This window comes from Octopus sinensis, linkage group LG6 (assembly GCF_006345805.1).
Source record: "Octopus sinensis linkage group LG6, ASM634580v1, whole genome shotgun sequence".
Lineage (NCBI taxonomy): Eukaryota > Metazoa > Mollusca > Cephalopoda > Octopoda > Octopodidae > Octopus > Octopus sinensis.
The window spans coordinates 88,653,303-88,660,615 of record NC_043002.1 but is presented as its reverse complement, the minus strand read 5'-3'; the positions used below and the strand labels follow the sequence as shown (position 1 = coordinate 88,660,615).

The following is a 7,313-nucleotide window of genomic DNA, read 5'->3' as shown; positions in this document are numbered from 1 at the left end:
CAACTTTTACTTCTGACTCCAAGAAAACTAACACTGTGCCTTGAAAAACAGCCACACGAGACATAAACCCTGTTCACTGTGCAACAATATGAGTCAGATCAATTCCATCAGGAATTGTAACAGAAACGTTATGATTTATATGAAAGGTGGGATAGGTAGATATTCCCATATGGTGTGCACAGCAGAATGCACCAAACACAACTTGGTTTATGTTAGTTGTACAACAGAACAAAAGATTCAATGGACACAGATATGACATTAGACACAATAACAGTAGTTTAACAGAACTTGCTGAACATTTTACATCAGACAGCTGCAATTTTGAAAAAGACTTGAAAGTGCATATTCTCAGGAAATATTTTGAATCTGCTACACTTCAGCAAATTGGTGTTCTGACTTTCATTCACATTATCTCATTATCTTTCTCTTCATGAGTGGTTTTATATTATGACTATTGCTTAAGTTCTACAGTGTTTCTACATCAGACTGGAGGGCATCAATTTGTTTCTTAATCTTTTTTCTTGCAACGTTGGTCTTTCATGAAGATTTTCCATTCTGTTCCTCAGTTTTGTGCCACACTTTTTGGTGCAGACTTAGCAGCAGCATACTCATTACTCTTTACTCTTTTATTTGTTTCAGTCATTTGACTGTGGCCATGCTGGAGCACTGCCTTTAGTTGAGCAAATCGACCCCCAGGACTTATTCTTTGTAAGCCTAGTACTTATTCTATCGGTCTGTTTTCGCAGAACCGCTAAGTTACAGGGACGTAAACACACCAGCATCGGTTGTCAAGTGATGTTGGGGGGACAAACACAGATGCACAAACGTATACACACACACACACACATATATATACATATATACGATGGGCTTCTTTCAGTTTCCGTCTACCAAATCCACTCACAAGGCTTTGGTTGGCCTGAGGCTATAGTAGAAGACATTTGCCCAAGGTGCCAAGCAGTGGGACTGAACCCGGAACCATGTGGTTAGTAAGCAAGTTACTCACCACACAGCCACTCCTACGCCTATAGCATAACTTATTTAAGGATGTAATGTCTAGTTCATTTCATTTATAATTGCTTTCAGGGCTGTGTCCACCTGGCAGATTATTTTGAAATTTTTTTCCTTTTTCTTTCACTCTTAAGTAGGTTACTGCATTCCTTCATGTCCATATTTTAGATTTTGTTCCATTTAGCAAATACTTGTTCTTCAAGTTTGGTCAGATTACTTTTTTTGTTACCTACGTTATTCACTGCTGATAAATTGTTTGTAATCTCATTAGTATGTTTCTCTACAATGGTTTAATCTTTAAGTAGTGTATTTAGGTTGTTTCTGCTTGTGGGTCTTCCTGTAAAGATTTTACTTCTTTGACATTGACATAGTTTTTGGCTATTAATTTGTGCAAGTTGTATTTACTGGGTTGTTTCTCAAATTTGATTTTACATTTTCTTTTATTTGGTCACTTTCAATGTCAGTCAACTATTTCTGGTTTACAAGCTTTCTTCATACATTCACAACTTTGTTACTGTTATATTCAGCCTAATTTTGGGGTTCTTTTCTCTCCAAATTTGGTATACTCTTTTACTCTCTTTTACTCTTTTACTTGTTTCAGTCATTTGACTGCGGCCATACTGGAGCACCGCCTTTAGTCAAGCAAATCAACCCCAGGACTTATTCTTTGTAAGCCTGGTGCTTATTCTATCGGTCTCTTTTGCCGAACTGCTAAGTTACAGGGACATAAACACACCAGTATTGGTTGTTAAGCGATGCTGGGGGAGACAAACACAGACACACAAACACACACATATATATATATACATATATACGACTGGCTTTTTTCAGTTTCTGCCTACCAAATCCACTCACAAGGCTATAGTAGAAGACACTTGCCCAAGGTACTACGCAGTGGGACTGAACCCGGAACCATGTGGTTGGTAAGCAAGCTACTTACCACATAGCCACTCCTGCACCTATGTTATCTCATTGTTTGAAACTTCTTATGGATAATACATGGAAGTATAATAAGTCTCAAGAACTTGTTTATTGTTTTTCCTGAACCATTTCTGGTTCTTGATTTGACTGATACTTGTCGGTGTTGGACATGGAAAGCCTTCAGAAGAATTTGTCCTGTTGTGGGAGACCTCCAGCCATATATTGCTGGGAAGGTTTCAACTAGAAGCAAAGTTCTCACTCCCTGACTACCTCTCCTCCAGGTGACATAGCCTTTGTTCATACAGGCAGTGACAGATTCAGTAAAGATTTTGTTTTGTTGCCATTAAGATATGAGAGATTTGTGAGTAAGGGCCCACAAAGATCAGTGTTTTTAAAGTAATACCATCTCTCGATATTCTATTCATTGTGGCTCAAAGAGTCCTATCTACATTTAGTTGAGGCAAGCTGTCTCATACTGGTTGCCAATCCAGTATGTTGTCCTTTGGAGGTTTTATATCAGACTTCTTCATAAGAGCAGGAATGAAATTTGTTTAGTGGGTGCAAACTCAGGTCCAAAACTTTTGCAAACAAGGTCAATTTTTCAATATTAATAATAATCCTTCCTACTAAAAGCACGAGGCCTGAAAATTGGGAGAGGAGGTAAGTTGATTACATTGACACCAGTACAAAACTGGCATTTATTTTATTGACCATGGAAAGATGAAAAGCAAAGTCGACCTGGTGGAATTTGAACTCGAATCGTAAAGATGGATGAAATGCTGCTAAACATTTTGCCTGGCATGTTGATGATCTTGCCAGCTTGCTGCCTTAAACACAGGTATAATAGTGTTGCAATCCAACATTGGACTGTTATAACGTCCATTCTGGTATAGCAGTATAGTTAGGCAAGTAAAGACACAACTGTCTATGACCGACTTTGCCAACTTCTCGACTTCCTACATCACAGTATATGTAATGACTAGCACATACCACTCATCACATGAGAGGGGTGTTCCATTATTATTATTATTATTATTATTATTATTATTATTATTATTATCATTATTATTATTATTTCCCGCATAACATCTCCCTTTTAAAGTTTTTTTTTTCTTAGGGAGTGTAATTTTCTTTTTATTAACAATAATTTTTACATCACCCCACCTCCCTTTTTTTCGATTTTTTTTTTCATACAGTTACAAATTTAATATTTTCTCTTTTGGCATACACTTTCAGGAACTCCATACATTTTTTTTTCCTTTTGCTTGTGCGACTGGGTTCAATTATTTGCAGTGGCATTGATACTTGAAAAATATCATGTAATCATTCCATTGGTTCTTCCATTCTCTTGGGGTCGCTCTCAACGAATCTTTTTTTAGTTGATTTATATGTCTCTTGTACAGTCATTTTCTTCCTTTTACGATGTATAGCATTTTTTCTATGTGTTTGGTAATCACGCCATCTTCTCAACTCTGTTTTCTGTTCTTGTATGCCCTCACAAATACATTTTCACCAATTTTGAAATATCTTGCTGTATTATCTGTTGCAATTTTTCTTTTCTTACCAGGTAGTAATTTGTCGAAGAATGATTTTATTTTCATTGCAAACATCAGCTCCACTGGTGACATACCTGCTGGTGTGTTTGGATTTGGTGTCACTCAGTATACTCTTAGGAATTGTAGAGCAACCTCATCCATGACTTCCTTATTTGACTTTCTTAGGGCTCTCTTGAATATGTTGACAAAGTGTTCTGCTTGTCCATTAGATCTGGGATTGTATGGCACAGTAGTCACCTGTTTTACATGTCATGAAATGTCACATTATACACAAATTCCCTACAAAATACAATCTTTTACTGTAACACCATGTGCTACTTTTGTAGATTTACTTAATTTTGGCTTACCAATATACTTCCAATTTCCTCCATTCACAATGGTAATTTCACTTTCAGTATCTAACTGCATTTTTACTCTTATTTTTTCAATTTTCACATTTACAAATTACCTCTTTGTCCCATTAATCATTTTCTTTCAACAGCATCTTGTTTACTCTTTTTCCTTTGATCCAATGTTTTGTCATCTTGGTTTTACAGTGCACGTTTACGTGTCCAATTTTTCCACAACAGAAACATTCCACTTTCTTAAATGGGCAATTTTTTCTCAGTTGCAGACCTCCACATGCAAAACATGGGTTTTTTTCCCTGATTCTTGTCCTGTTTGTTCTCTATTTTAGTACACACTTGATTTCTATTCTGCCTGTTTTGTATTTTCCCATGCACTTGTTTCACTTGGAAGCAATCTTTATGTTCAATTTTCCCTGTGTCATGCCTTAAATTAACTATTCATTCACACTCTTCATGCCTTAGATTTACTATTCATTCACACTCTTCTGACACTTGCTGTAAGGTTACAGCTTGGTTTTGTTCAAGCCCAGCGAAAATTTTTGTTCTTGCTTCTGCATCTTGTCCTGCAGTTAGTTCCTGAGTAAATATCAGACACTTGAACAAGTCCGGCAATAACTCATCCAGTTTGAGCTTTCCCCATTTCTACCAGCAAATGTGATGTAGTCCTCCTCATTGTTCTTTACTAAGTTCAAACATTTCCAATGTGTATTAAACAATGAGCTTTTCTCGCTAAAAATTTTACATAATATGTCTGTTGTATTTCTAAAGTTTATGTCAGGAGTACGTAATTGCTGTAATGTTCTCCTGCTACCATTTTTATTAGGATTAGACGTGTTTTCATATCGTCACCCCAATCATTGCACTCTTTATTGAAAATTTGTTCGTGTCTTCTATAGTACACCTTGAAGGTAACTCATTCATCTGGTTCATACTTAAATCCTGTTATCAAGTTTGCAACATAATCTGGCAAGAAAATCTTTTCAGCAGTTTTGGATGAATTACTATTCCTTAATTACAGCATTTCTTGCTGTAATAGTAATTGTTGTTTTTGTTCTTTCAGTTGTTGTTGTTGCTGTTTTTGCAGCTCGAGCAAACTGGCCAACAATTCTTCCATAATTTTACGATTTTGTATACTATAAAATTCATGCAAAAACTTTTGTGAGTCTCATAACTCCTTGTGAGTTTGTTAATTTTTTGTCACCACTGTTGTAATCCAATGTTGGATTGTTATAACATCCATTCTGGTATAGCAGTATAGTTAGTTAAACAAGTAAAGATACAACTGTCTATGACCAACTTCGCCAACTTCTTGACTTCCTGTGTCACAGTATTTGTAATGACTAGTATATACTGCTCATCATGTGGGAGGGAAGTTACATTATTATTATTATTATCCCAATAACAAATAGTAATAATTATTATTATATTCATACACCAATAAAATCAGATAATTCCAATGATAAAAAAGTAATATCTCACATCAGTTCAAAAAGGTTTCTATGTTTGTTAATTTTGGGGATGATGTTTTCCAAGGGAAGGGTGTTCAAAGTGTTTTCATTATCCTCCAAAATTTGTAGGGGTGTGTGCTTGTTACCCCAGTACCTACTGTTTTTGAGTCTCTGGACTTCTTGTGTCCTAGACAGGCTGCCTTCACATAGTTTTATTCAATATGACAGAAGTCCTACCTACCCTTATTATTATCTCCCTCTCAAAAAGAGAGGAAAAAAACTCTTTTGAATTTTTACAGTTCATTGGTCCTCTGACAGATTGTGTTTTTCATGCTGCAGGGTGACCAAATAGAAAGATAAACACCCACCTCACAGAGCATGCTCTATGGGGTTACTGGTTTAATCACTGATGGCCCAACTTTGTGGATACAGACCTCTATTCAATCATCCTGATGTAATTTGATCGCATGCCTTCATAGTTATTATTAGGTTAAAGCATTGGGCTCACAATCACGAGGTAGTGAGTTCAATTCCTGGACTGGGCTCTGTGCTGTGTTCTTGAGCAAGATGCTTTATTTCACATTGCACCAGTTCACTCAGCTGTGGAAATGAGTTGTGACATCATTGGTGCCAAGTTGTATCAGACCCTGCCTTTCTCTTGGATAACATTGTAGGCATGGAGAGGGGAATCTGGTATGCATGGATGACTGCTGGTCTTCCAGAAACAAACTTGCCCTGACTTGTGCCTTGGAAGGAAACTTTTATAGGTGCAAACTAATAGTCATTCATGACCAAAAGGGGTCTTTATTCTGTTATCGTTATTAGGGTGATAGCTAACAAAATTGTTAGCCCATCAGGCAAAATGCTTAGTGGTTTTTCTTCTGACTCTTCACATTCTGAGTTCAATTCCAACTAAGATCAACTTAGCTTTTCATCCTTTTTGGGTGGATTGAATAAAGCATCAATCAAGTACTGGAGCCAGTGTAATTGACTTACTCTTTCCCATCAAAATGACTGCCCTTATGCCAAAATCAGAAAGAATCATTATCCTTTTCTACTCTAGGCACAAGGCCTGAAATTTTGGGGGAGGGGGCCAGTCGATTAGATCGACCCCAGTATGCAACTGGTACTTAATTTACCAACCCCGAAAAGATGAAAGGCAAAGTCAACCTCAGGGGAATTTGAACTCAGAACATAAAGACAGATGAAATACTGATAAATACTATGATGATGATGATGATGACGACGACAACGATGATGATAATGGTATTTTTTTTCCAACTCTTTATGTTTTGACTTCAAATCCCAGCAAGGTCATCTTTGCTGTTCATTCTCTCAGGGTTGATAAAATAAGTCAAATTATGGCGTCAACTTATCTCTTCCCTCAGAATTGCTGGCCTTTGTGCCTAAATCAGAAATCATTAGTATTACTGTAGTATTATTGTAGTAGTAGTAGTGGTTAATAGTGGTGGTGGTAGTAGTTGTGGTGGTGGCAGTGGTGGTTGTAGTGGTGGTGGTGGCTGTAGTAGTAGTAGTAGAAGAAGAAGCAATAGTAGTAGTTAGTGGTGGTGGTGGTGGTGGTTGTAGTGATGGTGGTTGTAGTAGTGGTGGTTGTGGTGGCTGTAGTAGTAGTAGTAGTAGTAGTAGTAGTAGTAGTAGTAGTAGTAATAGTAGTAGTAGCAGCAGCAGCAGCAGCAGTGATTGGCAGGGACAGTAAAATGCAGGTTGAAATTAATTACATCATTTTACATTTGGAGATTAAATCCTGCTAAGGCTGACTCTGTCTTCTATCTCATTAGGATATCAATAAAATAAATAAATACAATACAGCAATTTAATGAGGTTGATCCAATCAATCTCCACCCTCCATCACTCTGCCAAGCGTTACACCAAAGTTAAAAATCATTATAATTATACTAACAGTGACAAGTGGAAAGATTTAGTAAAAAGTGGTTTTTAAGTCAGATTAATATTTAGTTATGGTGAAGGTGGCAAGCTGGCAGATTCGTTAGCACGGCAGGTAAAATGCT

At 36.9% G+C, this 7,313-nt stretch overlaps 1 long non-coding RNA gene across 1 annotated transcript in view; it reads left to right on the top strand.

Moving 5' to 3' along the window:
• Window positions 1-6,638, top strand: part of LOC118763990 — a 19,083-nt gene extending 12,445 nt beyond the window's left edge. The window contains exons 2-3 of the long non-coding RNA XR_004999765.1: window positions 4,665-4,666; window positions 6,593-6,638. This is a non-coding gene — a long non-coding RNA (uncharacterized LOC118763990). The remainder of the gene's footprint in view (window positions 1-4,664; window positions 4,667-6,592) is intronic.
• The last annotated feature ends 675 nt before the right edge of the window (window positions 6,639-7,313 follow it).